Source organism: Chiloscyllium plagiosum, unplaced genomic scaffold, assembly GCF_037043375.1.
Source record: "Chiloscyllium plagiosum isolate Xiang-an unplaced genomic scaffold, Cpla_swu_hap1 HiC_scaffold_34, whole genome shotgun sequence".
NCBI classification, from domain to species: Eukaryota; Metazoa; Chordata; class Chondrichthyes; order Orectolobiformes; family Hemiscylliidae; genus Chiloscyllium; species Chiloscyllium plagiosum.
The window spans coordinates 6,005,365-6,025,831 of record NW_028270172.1 but is presented as its reverse complement, the minus strand read 5'-3'; positions in this window follow the sequence as shown (position 1 = coordinate 6,025,831).

The window sequence follows — 20,467 nt, the reverse complement described above, 5'->3', positions numbered from 1 at the left end:
CAGAAACATTATTCAATTCAGTTTACATAAAACCTGAAAGATGATTTTGATAAATTTGAATATCTTGCATGATATAGAGACAGATTGATTTATTGGTTGATTTATTGTCACGTGTACTGGAGAACAGTGAAAGCTTTGTTTACGGGCATTCCAAGCAGATTATAGTAAGCAAGGATGTATAGATCATGGGGTGACAAGAAAAACCCAGACAGAGGCATACAGGTTACATCGAGCAGGTCAGCATTAGCAAAATCAGCATTTGGAGTTAGAGAGTCCATTCATCAGTCTAGTAAGGGCCGGTTAGGAGCTGTTCTTGAACCTGCTGGTGCAGCGTTCAGGCTTCTACACCTTCTGCCTGACAGAAGAGGTTGTAGGAGTGCGTTACTGGGGTGCGATGGGTCATTAATGATGTTTGCAGCTTTTCTACGGCAATGAGCCGTGTAAATGGAGTGCGTGGATGGGAGGTTATCTTCTGTGATGGTCTGGGCTGCCCACACAACCTTCTGTAGTTTCTTATGGTCCTGGGCAGAGCAGTTGCTGTACCAGGCCGTTTATGCACATGTACAGCTGTAAAAGTTGGTGATCATCTTCATGGACATGCCAAGCTACCTGAGGAAGAAGAGGCGTTGTTATGCTTTCTTGACCGTTGTATCTACATGGGAAGTCCAGGACAGATTGTTGGTTATTGTCACTCCAAGGAACTTGACGCTCTCCACCTTCTCAACCTCAGCTCCATTGATATAGATTGGGATGTGTTCTCCTCCTCTGAAATCAACAATGAGTTCTTTTCTTTTGCCGAGGTTGAGATAGCAGTTGTTCTCATTATTAATGTTCTCATTTGGTTGTAAATGTTCATTGGACTTCTGAAATTTCAATTACTAGAAAAATGGTGAATGAAACTGAAATGAATATCAGAAGTTTAATTGGTTCAGTTTTTGCTTTGTTGTTGGTTTTCAATATATCTTAATTCCTGATTCCTGATGAAGGGCTTTTGCCCGAAACGTCGATTTTACTGCTCCTCGGATGCTGCCTGAACTGCTGTGCTCTTCCAGCACCACTAATCCAGAATATATTTTAATCAGTTGATCTGATACATGAGCTTCTGGGTTCCAGGAAGAGCACGGAAGACTCCAGTCCAATGGTTGGATTGAGAGTTTCTGAGCCCACATGAAGCATGACACTGTCACACGTTTAATGAATTCTATCCAAAAGCTTTTTTTAACAGATGGAAGAGCTCAGTCTGAAGTGTGGTGTACTCAACTAGTTTGCCAGCTAATTTGTGTTTGCCTTTATTCAATAAAACACTCACGTTGGCCAGACCTTAGAGCTGATCTCTCAAGAGTGAGAGAGAAAGAGGGAGAGAAGTGGCTGCTGGTTTAACCTGAGATTCGCCATCCCTCAGGATTGAGAAGGAGAGTCCTTCATGGCAAACTCAGCCAGTGCCAGAATTGAACCCATGCTTTTAGCATCATAAACCAGTCACCCAGCTGTGCTATGGTTTATTTTTCTGACTTTATCACAAAAAATTTTCTTCTTTTTACTTTGAAAATATGGAATCTTGTGGTTTTATTTTCACAATAATTATCTCAGACTTCAAACTACATGAAGTTAAAATAAAAGCTGCTGGTCCTGAACTGAGCCATTGCTGAAATTTAGCATCTCATGAGGAATTGTAACATAATACTGAGTTCTGAGTTGTTGTTGTCAAACATAAATTTTTCACTTGAGTAACTTGATGAGTTTAATAATTGATTTCATATTAGAACATATTATATCATATTAAATCCCACTACCTCTTCGCTTGCGAGAGGTAGTGGGATCATTGCCCACATTCTCCACAATAGTTTGGGGCAGCACAGTGGCTCAGTGGTTAGCACTGCTGCCTCACAGCACTGGGGTCCCAGGTTCAATTCCAACCTTGGGCGACTGTCTGTGTGGAGTTTATACATTCTCCCCGTGTCTGCGTGGGTTTCCTCCGGGTGCTCTGGTTTCCTCCCACAGCCCAAAGATGTGCAGGTCAGGTGAATTGGCCATGTTAAATTGCCTATAGTGTTAGCTGCATTAGTCAGAGGGAAATGGGTCTGGGTGGGTTACTGTTCGGTTGGTTGGTGTGGACTTGTTAGGCCGAAGGGCCTGTTTCCACACTGTAGGGAATCTAATCTAAATTAATCCGGGTGTATATTTACCACAAGAAGGTAAAAAGGTATTAACCACATCTGAAAGAGAAAACATTACTGACACATATCTGGCAGAATAATCAAGAATTTGTAATAAAAACTAATTATAGCTCCATGATTATCTTCATGTCTGATTGCATCAATCAGAAATCCTAGATGAACTATAAAAATTGCAAATAGCATTGTGAACCTTACATCAAGATGTACTATTCTTAATTCAAACCACAAAAGTATGAGGTAATTCAGTATATCACCCTGAACGCCTTTTCAGGCAGAACGGTAATTGGTAGCCGCTCATACGTTCCATGTAACTGCATATTTTGCAACTGTAACATACCTCCTGGGGATAATCTACAGAGTCTTACAGCCTATTCTGAACAAAGTGTTTTACAGTCTTGCAGTCTGAGTAATCTGTTTGATTGTACCTGGATGATATAGAGGACTGCTGGAGATTCATTGGTAATTACCTGCCTTGCCGAATACAATGGAATCTGTGCTCAGTTGGCAAGGGACTACTTGACATTCTAATAAGTCATGGAGAATATTGAGCTATCAGTTATTATTTGTTCAAAGCAAATGGCAAGGAGGGAAAAAAAGAGGGCTGAATCAACATGGAGTGAATTGGAAAATGTAGGCTACACTCGGTGACCCCTTCAACAGTTGAACAAACATCTACACATTGCACGCTTTTCGATGCATGTAGTATGAGCTTTGCATTTGGTACTCAAGTTCTCAAGAGCAGGTTTCAAATGTTCTCATTCAACTCAACATGCTCCTGCAGATGTTAATAAAATCATATAATTGACAATGCTTTACCTTCTGGTACTTATTATTGCAATGAGGGCTAGCTCATTGAATTACTCACAGAGAGTTAAGAATATGCTTCACATAATGTAATTGACATATGTCAAGTAAAAGTCACTGGATTATGTTATTTGAAAATTAAACTATTTTTTATCACAAAGGTAGAAAAGGAAGTGTTAACAATGTTTTGGGTTCAAATTATGCCCACTTCCTATTCCAACTATGTGAGTTTTTATGATGTCTTTAACTGTACAGTTTATATAAAAGCAAGAGTGTAATAAATAGGAGCATGCAGAGACAATTCAGCTCTTTGAGTCTACTCCATCATTTAATAAAATCTTAGCCATTCTTTGATCACCATTTCCCTACCCTAGTCCCATGAATCCCTTGAAGAACCAAAACAATTCACACAAAAACAATCCTCTGTGCTCAACCCTGCTGGTACCAGAATTCTTGACAATAAAGTAGACATCCTTTCTGCTCTTCTAAGTGTATCCAAAACTTGGACAATGTATAGACACCATCTCAATACCCTAAAGCACAATCGATGTTGTTTGAGATGGATTCTATTCATCAGCTGGGAGAGCAGGTGGGCTAACATCAGCATTTTTCCAATAGCACCAGCATCGTGGTCATGATCATCCGAACCCAACTCTGCTGGGCTGAACACATGATTAGGATACCTGAGTTCTGACTGCCAATGCAAATCATCTTCCCTTAGTTCAACGAAAGCACTCCAAGGAGAAGCAGAGAGAGGAAACATTTCAAAGACTCTCAAATGCCTCCCGCAAGAAATGACATTGATGTCAATGTGTGGGAGACACACATTTGGAAGGAAGTTCAGTTCCTGGATTCATGTAGGATTTAATCATTAAGCAGCCTTCAAAAGCAGTGTTACTCTTTCTGAGTTCCATTGTTGTCATTAAAAAAAGGAACACTTCCAGCAACCTTCCTTAGCTCTGGAGATGACAGGACTGATAGCGTAAATTGTGCAGAGTTATCCTCATCTAATCACCCAATAAAACTTATAGAGATGATACAGCTGCCTCTGGTTAAATATTGAAGTAGTAGAAATATTTTATTTTGCCATTCTTCCTGCAAAACTCAGGCTTCAGGTTTTAGTGGTTTCCACCACCTCATTCACCACTCCAAGTCAAGTCTGTCTGAGCTGTTCTATCTCTGCTGTGAAACAAAAACACCTTAACAAACCCTGTGCCTTTTCCAATCGCTGACTCAAATTTGACTGCTCAAGATTTGTTTGTTCTTCTCAATTAGCTTCACATTCCTGAGCAAACCAATGTCATAACCAGGGAACCCAAATTAAAACAAAAACCTGCATTAACCTTTTATTCATCAATCCTGTTGATGTGGAAGTTCCAAAATTTTAATATGAAAACCCCATTGCCCATACTGTTACTAAATGATAATCCAGCTAGAGGTGTCACAGTTAGATTTCCAATTGAGTAAATGCTACATTTTCAAAGAGGCAAAATAATTCTGGTCACTGGAAAGCTATTGAAGATGCATTAGGATCATCAGGAGCACTCACCCTGCAAACCAGCATGCGTCCCTCACTGACAGCTAAGATTGACTTGGAGCAGCCATATTCCCAGGGAATGTGGGAGACGAGCTGGACTTCAGGTGAAAGTGAAACTTAGGGGTTTCAGGATCCCCCTCCCCAGCACAGTCCTGGCAAACCTCCAAGACTTTGAGAACAAAAGTGATGAACTTAAAGCTGGACTCAGCTTCCAAAGACCATTGAGAGGCGGCTAGGTGCTCTGTTTTAAAGAGACGTGCCTCACTCCTGCTTCACCTGACTGCGCCTTACAACCTGAGGGTTTCTCAGTTCATCAAATGAACCACTCAGTGTCCTCAGGCAAAACAAGGGGCAATGGGGTCTGCCTCCTAATCAACTTCTCCTGTTCTCAGATGTGATAATCCTGGTGAGTTACTGCTCCACGGACCTAGAATATTTAACAGAGAAGTGCCATCCCTACTGCCTGCCATGCGAGTTCACATCCGCCATTCTGACTGCTGTCTACATCCCACCCCATGTGGAAGTGCACTGTGCACTTGATGAAGTATACAACACTGCAAACAGTCTGCAGATGGAATATCCTGAGGCCTTGTTCATCATAGCGGAAGACTTCCAATCAGGCCAGTCTCAAGAATGTGTTCCCAAAATTCCACTGGCACGCCTCCTGTCCCACCAGAGGTCCGAACATCCTTGACCATTGATACACAACCATCAAAGCTGCCTACCCCTCCATCACCCACATACATTTTGGAAAATCAGACCACAACACTGTGCTCCTCCTCCGGGCTGACAAGCAGAAATTGAAGTGAGAGGGCCCAGTACAGACGGTGGAGCAGTGTGGCCTGTGGAAACTGAAGGGTTTCTACCGGCTTAGAATCAGTGGATGGGTCTGTATTCAAAACTCTGGCCAACCTAAACAAATTTACCACTACCGTCACAAACTTCATCAGTAAGTAGGTAGAGGACTGTGTGTTGAAGGAGGCAATCCATAAGACTTTAAGACCTTAAGACATAGGAACAGAAACTAGGCCATTCAGCCCATTGAGTTTGCTCTACCATTCAATCATGGTTGATAGGTTTTTCAATCCCATTTTCCTGCTTTCTCCCTGTAACCTTTGATCCCTTTGATCCAAACATTCCCCAAGTAGAAACCATGGATGAATCAGAAGATATATTCCCTGTTGAAGTCCAGGTCTGAGGTGACCAAATAGGCGACTTTGACTTATCCAGGAAATCCAGCTATGACCTTCGCAAGGTCAACAGAGACACCAAGAGACAACACCAACCTCTTGAGACCCAGACAAACCACACGGACACCTGTCATTTGGAACAGGGCTAATCTGACATAATGGGCAACAAAGTGAATTTGAACAGAATCATTGGCAACAGGACATCCCTACTTGATAAGCTCAATGCTTTCTGTGCTCACTTTGAACAGAAGGGCAGTGAAATGAAATCACTGTCACTCCAACCTCAGATGCATGTGTACCCACAGCTACCACCGCAGACATTAGATTGGCTTTCTTCAGGGTGAACCTATGGAAAGCAACCAGCCTGGATAGAGTCCTCAGCCATGCACTCAGACCCTTGTGAACCTTGCTGACATATCTAACCTTTCCATACTCTGATCTGTATTTCCCACTTACTTCAGGAATACCATCATCATCCCAGTGCGAAAGAAAAACCATGCAGCGTACCTCAATGACTACCACCCAATGGCTCTGACCTCCATCATTATGAAGTACTTTAAGAAGTTGGTCATAGCTCACTTCAACTCCAACTTCCCAGATTACCTCGAACATTTGTAATTTGTCTACTGGCACAATAGGTCCATGGCAAATAGCATCGTGTTGGCCCTACACTCATCCCTGAAACATTTGGACAAAAAGGTTCTTACTTATTGACTGCAGGTCTGCCTTCAACACCATAATTCCAAACTCCGATACCTAGGTCTTGGTTCCCCGCTCTGTAACTGGATTCTCCACTTCCTGAACAATAGACCACAATGAATAAGGATAAGCGACAACATCTCCTCTTACAATGATCCACAACACCAGTGCTCCCCCACAAGGTTGCATACTCAACCCCTTACACTACACCTTATACACACAAGACTGTGACCAAATTCCACCCCCAACTCGATTGACAAGTTTGGTGACAACACCACTGTTATAGTTTAGATCTCAACAATGACGAGATGGAGTGAAGGAAGAAGATCGAGTGCTTTACGGCGTGGTGGAAAGACTAATGCAAAATGAAGGAGCTGGCCATTGACTTCAGGAAGTGGAATGGAAGGCACATCCCTGTTTGCATTAGTGGTGCAAAGATGGAAATGGTCGAGAGCATTGATTCCTGCAAATGATGATCACCAACAATCTGTCTTGGTCCACCCATGAGGATACAGTGGTCAAGAAAGCACTGCAATGCCTTTGCTTCCTCAGGAGACTAAGGAAATTCGCCATGTCCATAAAGACTCCTCCAAATTTCTGTCAACACATCATGGAAAGCATCCAATCTGGATGCATCACTATATGCTATGGCAATTCCTCTTCCCAAGAAACTACAGAGAAGTGTGAACACATTCCAGTCCATTAAATGAACCAGCCTTCTATCCATTGACTCCATCTACACTTCCCACTGCCTCCGGAAAGCAACCAACATCATCAGAGACCCCTCCCTTCCCGGTTATACTCTTTTCCACCCTCTTCCATCAGGCAGAGATATAAAAGTTTGCATACATGTACAAACAGTTTCAAGACTGTCTTCTTCCCTACCACTACCATACTTGGACTGGACCTCTATAATGTTGATGTTGATCTCTCTCTGCACCTCCTCTGCAACTGTAACACTATCCAGCACTTTGTTCTGTAACCCTGATGCATTTGTACAGTACGACCTGCCTGTAAAGCATGTAAGACAACACTCTACACTGTACCTCATCACAGAAGACATAATAAAACAAATCAAATCAAAAAGGATTGATCACTGTCCATTCACTGTCATATTCTGCAAACACAGCTTGATTAGTCCTAGGTTGTATCATCTGACATTGAGATTTGTGAATGATGCAGAAATTATTGTGTCGTTATGAACATTATGAGACAGGAGAAAGTGAGGACTGCAGATGCTGGAGATCAGAGTTGAAAATGTGTTGCTGGAAAAGCGCAGCAGGTCAGGCAGCATCCAAGTAACAGGAGAATCGACGTTTCGGGCATAAGCCCTTCTTCAGGAAAGAAGGGCTTATGCCCGAAACGTCGATTCTCCTGTTCCTTGGATGCTGCCTGACCTGCTGCGCTTTTCCAGCAACACATTTTCAACATTGCGAGACAGTTGGGTTCAGTCAGTCACAGACTGGGTGTCCAGATTAGAGACATAATATTAAGAGAGAAGATACGTTTAGAAACTCAGTGAGAAAGCTCTTTGAAAGTAATATTTTTGGTGATTCACGCTCTTTTCTGCTGATGAGCATGAGTCATAGAGTCATCGAGTCACACAGCACTGAAACAAGCCCTTCGGCCCAACATGTCCATGCCGACCAAGTTTCCTAAACTGAACTGGTCCCATTTGCATGCGATTGGCCGACATCACTCTAAATCTTTCCTACCCATGTACTTATCCAAATGTCTTTTAAATGTTTTAATTGTACCCGCCCCTAGTACTTCCTCTGACTGTTCAGTCTCTCTTAAATGCCTAAAGCATTGCAATTCCAATCCCAGCCACTTGCTCCATGAAAACATTACTCCTCCCTTTGGCAGCTGGATGTTTTACAACATGTCCAAAATGATTTATAACAAAGATGAAGAATGATATGAGAGCCGTTGCTTGGGAAGAAGGTAGGAACATTGATTGGGAAGTGAATGTTAGATTGGAGAGCCATTTATATTGTTCCAACTATAAACTCAACCAGAAATCCATAAATTATCCCGTTATAATGAGACATCATAAACATACCCTGTGAATGAAAATGACAAATGGGATCCATTGCAAGGAAAGTATGATAAAAACTGAAACTCTCATGTGCTATCCATTGTAGCAAGCATTGTTCCATAAACCAAGATTATACCCATGTCTCATATAAATGTTCAGAGAGATGAACAATACTCACATTTTTAATATTGACCTTATAACTTTCTGAAATACTGTTGTGTTTTTCATTTCTTTGTCCCATTTGGGACCACAGTCACTGTTTGACCAGATAGAGAAATATGCAATCGTCCGTGGAAATAAAGACAAATACACTAAATGTTTGCAGAAGCCATGTTCAGTTTTCTCTGAATATCCCTATTTCCCAGAGAAACAATTGTCTTTACAAAGGCTCCATTCATCACTGGTGGGCTTAAGGGGCTCCAGTTCGAATTATCTTATCATAACATAGCAGAGCTCAAAACAGAAACTGCTCCATGAATATTAAATACAAGATGCTAATGATGGGTCAACATGCCTATAATTTTGTTCCTTAAAATGTTTACTTGATGTTATAGAGTCATAGAGTCAGAGAGTTATACAACATTGAAACAGACCTTTGGTCCAACTCAGCCATGTCGACCAGATATCCTAACCTAATCTAGTCCCATTTGCCAGCATTTGACCCATATCCCGGTAAACCTTTTCCTACTCATATACCAATCCAGATGCCTTTTAAATGCTACAACTGTACCACTTCCTCTGGCAGCTCATTCCATACATGCACCACCCTCTGGGTGAAAATGTTGCCCCTTATGGCCTTTTTAAATCTTTGCCCTCTCACCTTAAACCTATGCCCTCTAGTTCTGGACTCCCCCAACCTGGGGAAAAGACCTTGTCTATTTACCTTATCCATGCCCCTCATGATTTTATAAGCCTTGATAAAGTCACCCCTCAGCCTCTGACACTCCAGGGAAAACAGCTCCAGCCTATTTAGCCTCTCTCTATAGTGCAAACCATCCAACCCTGGCAACGTCTTTGTAAATCTTTTTTGAACCATTTCAAGTTTCACAACATCCTTCCTATAACAGGAAGACTTGAGTGCTGCTGATATAAGGGACATGTTGCCAAAACTTTCTGCCGTTCATTCATCAGGACAAATGCAAGAAATTTCAAAGGGAGCACCAATATATACTGAGTGAGTAAAACATTGATTGATGGCAAGTAGACTCTGATTGGTTGAGATGTTGCCATATCATTGCTCGCTCTTGTATTTGATTCAAAAACGGCTCCAAGGCTGGACATTTTTCTTTCCTGGCAGCTGACAGGTCATTCCATCCATTATATATCTAGGAGCTAGCAAGTATTTTTCCTTGAATACAAAATTTTTATATGACCATGCAACTATCATCATTGACTTATTATACAGAGACAGGCAGGCAGCAGCACCCAGAGGAGCAGGCAAGGACCCAATGATAGAGAAATGAGGGCTTATGCCTGAAACGTTGACTCTCCTATTCCTCGGATGCTGCCTGACCTGCTGTGCTTTTCTAGTGCACACTTTTCGACTCTGACTCTCCAGCATCTGCAGTCCTTATCTTCTCCCAGAAACAGGTCGTTAGTAGCACCTAGAGCAATGAGCAACACAATGACTCTGAGCTAACTCTAGTTTAAAGTAAATCATTATTCGTACAGGACTCAAGTATTATTGAAAGAAAAGCCACATTTTGTTAAAGTCTTCCATCTAACATTTGTCAGAACAATTTGCTCCAATACCAGTTGACAATGAATTTATACTGCATGAGAAGAGAAGAGAAGAGAATCTCTACCAATGATTGGTAGAGATCTCCTGTAGGATGAAAGGTTAAGTTGCTGTAGTCCTCCCACACCATAGGGCTTCACTCGAGAGAAATAACTGGTGGTGGTTTATCTGGATGGTCATCACGCCTAACGGAGTGGTGAGGTTGAGAAGGAAAAGCCTTCAGAGTAACCTCTGTTAGATGTGGGAATTGTAATAATAATTTATTGTTATTTATGAAAGTACTGTAAAATGTATATAAGTCACCATAAGTTGACACCATTTCAATGATATAAATTCTGAAAATAAATCATATACATGCTTTGTTCCATACTCGGCTTTGTGATTTCTAGAGTCCTTATGAGATACCACTGCACTCCACACCGAAGCCATGCTGTAGGCATTACTCTGTATTGCAAACCAGCTGTCCAGCCAACTAACCACCTGAACTCCCTCCCTCTGTAGGCTATGGTTGCCCTATGTAGATAATTTCTTGCTGTGCCAAGGGGCATCACTTCTGGTTCTGAAAGGTGCCTCATCTCTCTCTCAGATTCTACTGGAAGGTTAAGTTATCTCAAAAGCTTTGAGCAAACGTCTGTAGCTGTCACCTGAAAATTAGCTCAATTCCTCAGCCATTGGCAAGTCTGTGAAAAGTGAGTGAGTCCATGATTTGAGAAAGAGAACAAGTTGAAGGTAACTGAAAAACAAATGTCTCACTCATCACCATCACAGCTACTTAAAACATTTGCCAAAGCAAATAAACATTATTGCTTCAATCTTTTACACCATCGATTTTAAACATAGGTCACAGAGACCAAGGATATAGATACAATTTTTTCTGGAAAGGGGGAATGGAACTAAGGCAGAGTAAGAATATTCACAATGTAAAGTGCTATTGGCCCAGTGCTAGGAAATGGGATTACAAAGAACAAAGAACAAAGAAAATTTACAGCCCAGGAACAGGCCCTTCAGCCCTCCAAGCCTGAGCCGATCCAAATCTACCGTTTAAACCTGTTGCCCAATTCCTAAGCATCTGTATCCCTTTGCTCCCCACCTACTCATGCATCTGTCCAGATGCATCTTAAATGAATCTATCGTGCCTGCCTCTACCACCTCTGCTGGCAACGCGTTCCAAACACCCACCACTCTCTGTGTAGAGTACTTGCGCGTGTATCCCCCTTAAACTTTTCACCTCTCACCGCGAATTAGAGTAATGAGCTAGTTGTTTTTAACGCGTGGGCATGATGGGCCGAAGGGCCTTTTCCTGCACTGTAGATCTCTATAGCAACCTGTGGGTAGGCAACCCAGAATTCCAACTTTACCCAAAAAATTTTCTAAATGATAAGATATAGATTGTCAAAATTCTTAACAAGATAATTGATTACATCTAAACAACTTGTCCAAATGGCTTTGGCAATAAAACTTTCATTACCACATCTGTGATTTCTGTCCTCCATCTGTGACAAATAATTGGTATCTAAAAGTGACCCCTTCTGTGCATCCCTCTGTGAGATGTGGCTCCGTGTTAGAGATGGATGTCTGCAATTTTCCAGTGGATTGAGGTAAATGGCTAAAAGGTCTGTTCTAATCTGTCAGTCTTTCGTGTTGTCTTTGTCAAGTTCACAACCTTATGAATGTTGCTCACAAAGTGCGATGTTTTTGTACCTTTAGCAAACCAGTTACTGTGCACTGCCATTCTATATTATTGCTGAATATTACCTTATTATGATTACAATCTCTATGACAAGCTTCACTTGTCTTAAAAATGAAAAAGTAACTTGCAAATTGCAACTAAGGCCAGAAATTAATATTACTGTACAAAATCGCATGAGCAAACACTCCCTCAGTGCCATCAGATCAATATTGAGATTTAACACGTACACTGTTGAGCTTTCTGGGACAATAACTAGTTTGCATTTCATGAAACAGTTTGGACTCAAGTTGTTTTTCCACATCTTTTACAGATTTAACAAGTGCTGACAGATTGAATTTGCAGCAGACACCTTTGGGACATCAGGTCGATGAAGCAATAAATCTGAAACATGTTTATGTAAGACATGGACACAATCTGAATCCACCATTCTGTGATCAGATGACTTCCTGGATTGCTCCAAAAGAGGTGTTCAGTGTAGTCCCAGGGCAATTTGAAATGGTTTTGCTCATACCATTTCAGAGTGAGCATAGATGCTAGCTAGCACCAGAGGAAGGAGGGAAGAGGAAGAAGATACTGAGGAAGACCAGCACTGAGTGGTATACCAACTATCAAAGCTGTGGATTTAAAATGATCAAGAAACTCCTCAGAAAACCTTCTGATCAGTACACCAACAGCCTCACCATTTAAGACCATCAGAAACAGGAATTGGAGAAGGCCATTCAGCCCCTCTAGTCTGCACCACCATTTAATATGATCATGGCTGATCTGACAATCCTCACGGCCATTTCCCTGCATTTTCCCTAATTCCCCGACTCAAGAATCTATCGCAATCTCAAATATACGCTAGGACTTTGCTCCCACAGTTCTCCGTGGCAAAGTGTTCCAAAGACTCACAATCCTCTGAGAGAAGATATCCCTCCTTACCGCAGCCTTACATTGCATCCCCCCCTCCTTTATTCTGAAACTATACCCCCTGGTCCTAGATCACTCCATGAGGGAAGCATCCTCTCAGCATTTACTCTATCAAGCCCCTTAAGAATCTGATATGTTTCAGTGAGATCTCTCTTGCTCTTTAGAACTCCACTGAGTAGAGTCCCAACCTATTTAGTTTTGGACATAAGACAATCCCTCCACACAAGGGACCTTTCTCTTCAACCTCTCTGAACTGCCTCCAATGAAATGTACCCGTTCCTTAAATAAGGGGGATAAAACTGGTCACAATATTCCAAATGTGGTTTCATCAGCACCTTGTAGAGTTGCAGACCCTACCCTTATACAACAATCCCGTTGAAATAAGGACCAACATTCCAGTAGACTTTCTGATTATCTGCTGCCACTGTGTGTTAGGTCCATTTGATCCATTCCCTTCAATCACCATCAAAATACCCAAGTTAAAACAAAATATGCAGATATTGGAAATCTGGAACAGAAAATACTGGAGAAACTCAGCAGAAAGTGAGAACTGAAGAGGAATCATATGGAACTTGAAATGTTAACTCTGCTTGTCACTCCGCAGATGCTGGTAAATCCATCAAGTTCTCCAGCATTTTCTGTTTGTTTTGGAATGTTCTTCAGATCAAGTCTTATTCTTACCTAACAACGGACATGAAGACAAAAGTCAATGCAACAGAAAACAAACAGATGTGACAATTTTTCAACCACTTCCTAGTGAAAATTGCGGATTCTAATCTCTCTCCAGGAAGTGGGTGCTGTTGGAATGCCACCCTGCCAGAGATGTGATCTGTTGAATGGGACAGTGAACCAAGGCACAAACTATCTCCTTATTCTGATGTAAAAGATCCAGTGGTACGATTGTGAAGGGTGGGGGTGTCTTCCTTGGAATCCTGCCAATATTGATCCCTCAGTTAGCAAAACAGGTAATGTAAAGTCTATCACATTGTTGTTTGTGAGAATCTGTCATCTGCAAATTGACCGATTTTATATAGCGTGATAACACTTCAAAAGATTCCTCATCGACTGTAAAGCTTTTTGTGTTCTTCAGTTTTGAAAGGCACGAAATGAATGCATGCCTTCATTTTCTTTTAACATTCAATTAGTCTTTTCCACATCACTGCTGATGTGATTTTCTTGTTTACAGCAGCAATTGCTGCATGGGTTTATCAAGCCTTGAGTTAGACACTGGGTCAGCTCAATATCATAAAAGGATCAGAAAGCAAGTGCAGATCCTGATTTGAATATATATTTAGTGATAATTAAATAGATTTGGTGTACGCACTAAATGGCAGTAGAGTCGCCTTAGCCCAGTAGAAGGGCTGCACAGTTCTACAGTAAATGAGAATTGTCATGATTTGGAGATGCCGGTGTTGGACAGGGGTGTACAAAGTTAAAAATCACACAACACCAGGTTATAGTCCAACAGGTTTAATTGGAAGCACACTAGCTTTCAGAGCGTCGCTCCTTCATCAGTAGTGGAGGGCTCAATCCTAACACACAATTTATAGCATAAATTTACAGTGTGATGTAACTGAAATTATACATTGAAAAATTGATTGTCTGTTAAGAGCCATTGTCATTCAGAATAGAACAGATTGCTGCAAGGAAGTGTACTGACAACTGAACAACCAGGAACATTACAGGCAACTACCAGCTGATCCAACCAAAGCACACACCCGTGAATTAAACACATTGATCAGAACTTTGGATCCAGTCCTTCAGAGTTCCCTACATGCCCTCATCCCATGTACTTCTTGTGACTTCTACTGCCTTCCAAAGGTACACAAAGCCAACACACCGGGATGTCCCATCATGTCGGGCAATGGGATCCTATGCGAAAAGCTCTCCGGCTAAGTGGAAGGCATCTTGAAACCTATTGTACAGGGGATCTCCAGCTTCTGTCACGACACTACGGATTTCTTACAGAAACTCAGCACCCATGGACCGGTCGAACTGGGAACATTCCTCGTCACAATGGACTTTTCTGCACTCTACACCAGCATCCCCCACAATGATGGCATCGCGGCAACAGCCTCAGTACTCAACACCAACAACTGCCAATCTCCAAACACCATCCTACAACTCATCCACTTTATCTTTGATCACAATGTCTTCACCTTTGACAACCAATTCTTCATCCAGACACATGGAACAGCCATGGGGACCAATTTGCACCCCAATATGCCAACATTTTTATGCACAGGTTCGAACAAGACTTCTTCTCTATGCAGGATCTCCAACCAACATTATACATCAGGTACATTGACGACATTTTCTTCCTCTGGACCCATGGCGAGGAGTCACTGATAAAACTACACAGTGACATCAACAAGTTTCATCCCACCATGAAACTCACCATGGACTACTCTTGACTATCTGTCTCATTCTTGGACACGTGCGTCTCCATCAAGGATGGACACCTCAGCACCACACTCTACCGCAAACCCACAGACATCCTCACAATGCGACACTTCTCCAGCTTCCACCCAAAACATATTAAAACAGCCATTCCCTATGGACAAGCCCTACGCATACACCGGATCTGCTCAGATGAGGAGGAACGTGACAGACACCTGGAAGTACTCAGGGATGCCCTCACAAGAACGGGGTACGATGCTCAACTCATCGACCACCAGTTCTGACGTGCAACAGCAAGCTACCATAATGACCTCCTCAGGAGACAGACATGTGCTGTAACCGACAGGGTACCCTTCGTTGTTCAGTATTTCCCAGGAGCTGAAAAATTACGCCGTGTTCTTCGTGACCTGCAACACATTATCAATGAGGATGAGCACCTCACCAAGACCTTCCCCACACCTCCACTACTTGCCTTTAAACAATCGCCAAACCTCAAACAGATCGTTGTTCGTAGCAAACTGCCCGGCTCTCAGGACAACTCCATACAACCCTGTCACAGTGGACGCTGCAAAATGTGTCAGAGTGTGGACATAGATACCACCATTACGCGTGGGGCTACCTCCCACCTTGTACATGGCAGGTACTCATGTGACTCAGCCAACGTTGTCTATCTTATACGTTGCAGACAAGGATGCCTGGAGGCATGGTATATTGGGGAAACCGAGCAAAGGCTACGACAACAGATGAATAGGCACAGCACAACAATCAACAGACAGGAGGGTTCCCTCCCAGTTGGGGAACACTTCAGTGGTCCAGGACATTCAACCTCGGACCTTCGGGTGACCATCCTCCAAGGTGGACTACGGGATAGACAGCAGAGAAAAGTGGCCGAGCAGAGGCTGATAGCTAAGTTCGGTACCCATAGGGAGGGCCTCAACCGGGACCTTGCGTTCATGTCACATTACCGGTGACCACCATTGCACTACACACACACACACACACACACACAGATACTCCTACACACACATGCTCTCACACACATACACACGGACACACATATACACAGACGCACACACAGACACCCACACACGCCCTTATAGATACACACACTCCCACACTCACACATGCATCCCCTCACAGACTTAAGACACTCTGCACTCACCACACACACACACACACACTTTCTCACATTCACAACCCCCAACCCAGACAGACACACACACAGACAGACAAAGACCCAAATGCACACATATATTTTGTGGGGTGAATTTGTACTTTCAGGGTTACATTGTACGTTGCTCAAAAACTGCATGCATTCATGTAAAACTCCGTTATGTCGCTTTTTAGATTAGAATCAATCTAAACATCATGGCATAGACAGAGAACACGGGGGGCCAACACCTTCAACATATTGTCTAGCTATCACCATTGTTAACAGCTAACCCGAGAATGCAACTTGTTAAAAAAAGGTTTTGTGATTTACACATGAAAGAAGTGAAACTATCACTGTATTCTAACAGATGAAAGGCTTAACAGACCATCAATTTTTCAATGTATAATTTCAGTTACATCACACTGTAAATTTTTGCTATAAATTCTGTGGGTTAGGATTGAGCCCTCCACTATCGCCTGATAAAGGAGCGACGCTCCAAAAGCTAGTGCTTCCAATTAAACCTGTTGGACTATAAACTGGTGTTGTGTGATTTTTAACTTTTAGAATTGTTACAATTGTACAGCATATTTGATATTTCTAACCCTCAGCTTCACATCTGAGAATCTGTAGCAGAGCCATTGTTTTGATCACAGTTTTTGAATAAATAAGGAAATTGTAATGATTGCAACCAGGTGGATGCCATTGACTATGAGATCCTTGATAGAGGCTGTTAATCTGGTCCAATCAGGAAGTGCAATATTAATAGGGGATTTCCATCGCTTTTTTTGGTAACTAGTTCCTGAACTGGCTGATCTACACAGCCAATGTGTTACTATTATTCCTTTTTGAGGACTGATTTCTCAACTGGCTGACCACACAGTCAGTGCACACTGTTCCATTTTAGTTCTCATTAGGGAACTGCTGCTTTGTTATTTCACTGGCTGATTATAGTCGGGGAGAAGAAAAACATAACCAGGGGATTTAGAACATCCTCAGTTCAGCGACTGACCCTGAGCTGGCTGGCCACAGCCAGTGGACTGTGCACAAATAAATGAGGGGTGACTTGGTGATGGGATACCGGCCTCTGAGCAGCTACTTCAGACAGAAAAGAAGAACAACTCAGAGGAGAGATAGCAGGACTTGCAAATGGACGAGCTGGTCATACTGGATCTCCAGTTTGAAGGTTACAAGATGATTGGACTCTTGTGACAGTGGTCAGAATGTCCAGGTACAAATCCATCTGTTCCAGAGGCATATCGTGACATAGTTGAACCAAATGATTGAAAACATCTGCAGGATGAATTGGACCAGGTTCTGTCATTCACTTGTTTTGCACATAGTGTATTCTGAGGAAGGAAGGATCTTATTTTGAGAATGTCTGGTAATTGTTGTGGTTCTGTTCGCTGAGCTGGGAATTTGTATTGCAGACATTTCGTCCCCTGTCTAGGTGACATCCTCAGTGCTTGGGAGCCTCCTGTGAATCGCTTCTGTGATCTTTCCTCCGCCATTTGTAGTGGTTTGAATCTGCCGCTTCCGGTTGTCAGTTCCAGCTGTCCGTTGCAGTGGTCGATATATTGGGTCCAGGTCGATGTGCTTATTGATTGAATCTGTGGATGAGTGCCATGCCTCTAGGAATTCCCTGGCTGTTCTCTGTTTGGCTTGTCCTATAATAGTAGTGTAATCATTAAAAACACAGAAATAGAGAACACACACCGGATCATCAACGCCACACTCACAGGAATCCGATTCACGAGAGAGGAAGAAAAGGACAACCAACTCCCATTCTGAGACGTGATGGTACAGAGAACACCGAATGGAGAATTCACCACAAAGGTAGACAGGAAAGCCACACACACAGACCGAGTCCTAAACTACGAAAGCAACCACCCCAAAACACACAAAAGAAGTTGCATCAAGACACTATTCAAAAGGGCCACAACACACTGCAGTACACCAGAACTGCAAAAAGAGGAAGAAGAACACCTATACAATGTATTTGCCAAAAACGGATACCCGTGCAATTTCATCAACAGATGCCTAAGGGAAAGACAAAGGGAAAGAACGAGGACATGCCACAACCCAAAGGACTAGCCACACTACCATACATCAAGAGCATTTCTGAACTGACAGCCAGACTACTGCAACCACTGGGACTCATAACAACACACAAACCAACAGCCACTCTCAGACAACAACTCACCAGAACGAAGGACCCGATACCCAGCATGAGCAAAACCAATGTAGTGTACAAAATCCCATGCAAGGACTGCACAAAACACTACATAGGACAAACAGGAAGACAGCTAATGATCCGCATCTATGAGCCACGAAACGACACGACCAGCTATCCTTAGTAGCCACACATGCAGATGACAAGCAACATGAATTCGACTGGGACAACACTACTATTATAGGACAAGCCAAACAGAGAACAGCCAGGAAATTCCTAGAGGCATGGCACTCATCCACAGATTCAATCAATAAGCACATCGACCTGGACCCAATATACCGACCACTGCAACGGACAGCTGGAACTGACAACCGGAAGCGGCAGGTACAAACCACTATAAATGCCGGAGGAAAGATCACAGAAGCACTTCAAAGGAGGCTCCCAAGCACTGAGGATGTCACCTAGACAGGGGACGAAACGTCTGCAACACAAATTCCCAGCTCAGCGAACAGAACCACAACAACGAGTACCCGAGCTACAAATCTTCTCACAAACTTTGAATGTCTGGTAATATTCCCAAAATATGTTCATTATGCATGTGAAAAAAAACACACTGGACCCCTGTGATGTCAGTCCCATTCACTTGTATTTTTTGTGTCTATATGGGCACTGCCATGTTTTTTACTGACAGAATGTTTCAGTGAGAGTAGCACGCACGGAACATCTTGCCTACACCTTCTAGGATGTCAGGAGAAACATCTTCTAATATAATGTTTCTCATAACAAGTGGTTGCCTTGAAGCCGTTTATACTCAATGCAACAATCTTGAAACACAGTCACTATTATCACATGAGGAGTGCTGTACATGCTAATTAACCAGTCTTCTCTCACTAATTCAGTGGCAGGAGATTTTCCATTGCTGATAGTATGAGATTCCAAAATATGTTCCTGTGAAGATTACCTCCTTGGGTAAAGACTGCTGCTTCTGGCAGTGGAGTGGACTCACTCTCCAAGAAAAAATAATTACATTAAAGAGGACAGAAGAGAGAGCAAGAAGAGACAATACTTGTAATTCTGTATTTATTTATAATACAATTATCTGCAGGATAAATATTTTCTGCCCTCCCACATGTGGGGACCACTTTACACGTTCCTGCAAATGTTGGTTCAAAAAAAGTTTATTAATTACATTAAATGTTCGAGATAAAGCATTCTCATCGCATTAACGAGGTTAGCCAATTCCAGTACAGCAAGAATCAGCACCGAATTTCTTCAGTGACATAAACAAAGGAAAGAAAAGGTCAATTAATTATGCCTTTTGCTTGAATTCAAATCAAATGATTTGTACAATCCAACTTAACATATTAGCTCTCTGGTATATTAAATTATTAGTTTAAAACATGAATTGAATAGAATAAAGTGCACAATGCATCAGAATAATAAACTTACTTTGAGGTTTTAACTAAAGCATTGTTGAGTTGAATTCTTATTGGCAGTCCCTTCTGTCCATTTAAAAGAATCCTGGGCTGGGGCGGTTATTTTATGGAGAGGTAGCAAACTGCTTGACTGGGAGGTGGAGGTGGAAGTGAGGGTCATGAGCTTCTGATAAACCAGGGCACCTCCCCAGGGATAGCCTCCACATTCCCCTCTGCCCTTGGCTGTCCATTCCAGGATAATATTGAGACTGTCTCAGCTTGTTATGGGGTGGGGGGAGCTCAGGTGTGGATGAGAAGCGCTGGACACTTTGCTGACCTATTGCTTGTGCCCACCTCTCCCCATTCCCAACTCTCCTCCCCCCTCCCCGTCACTAAAATGCAAAATATAAAATCCAGCCTTCAAGTTCTCCTGCGTTTGTTAATGTCGCATGAGACTGCTTCATGGTAGAGATGGTGTGCAGTTTGGGAGAAAAGTTTCCACACCTCAATGTAAACCTTTGGCTGAACCTCTACCTGAAATCAG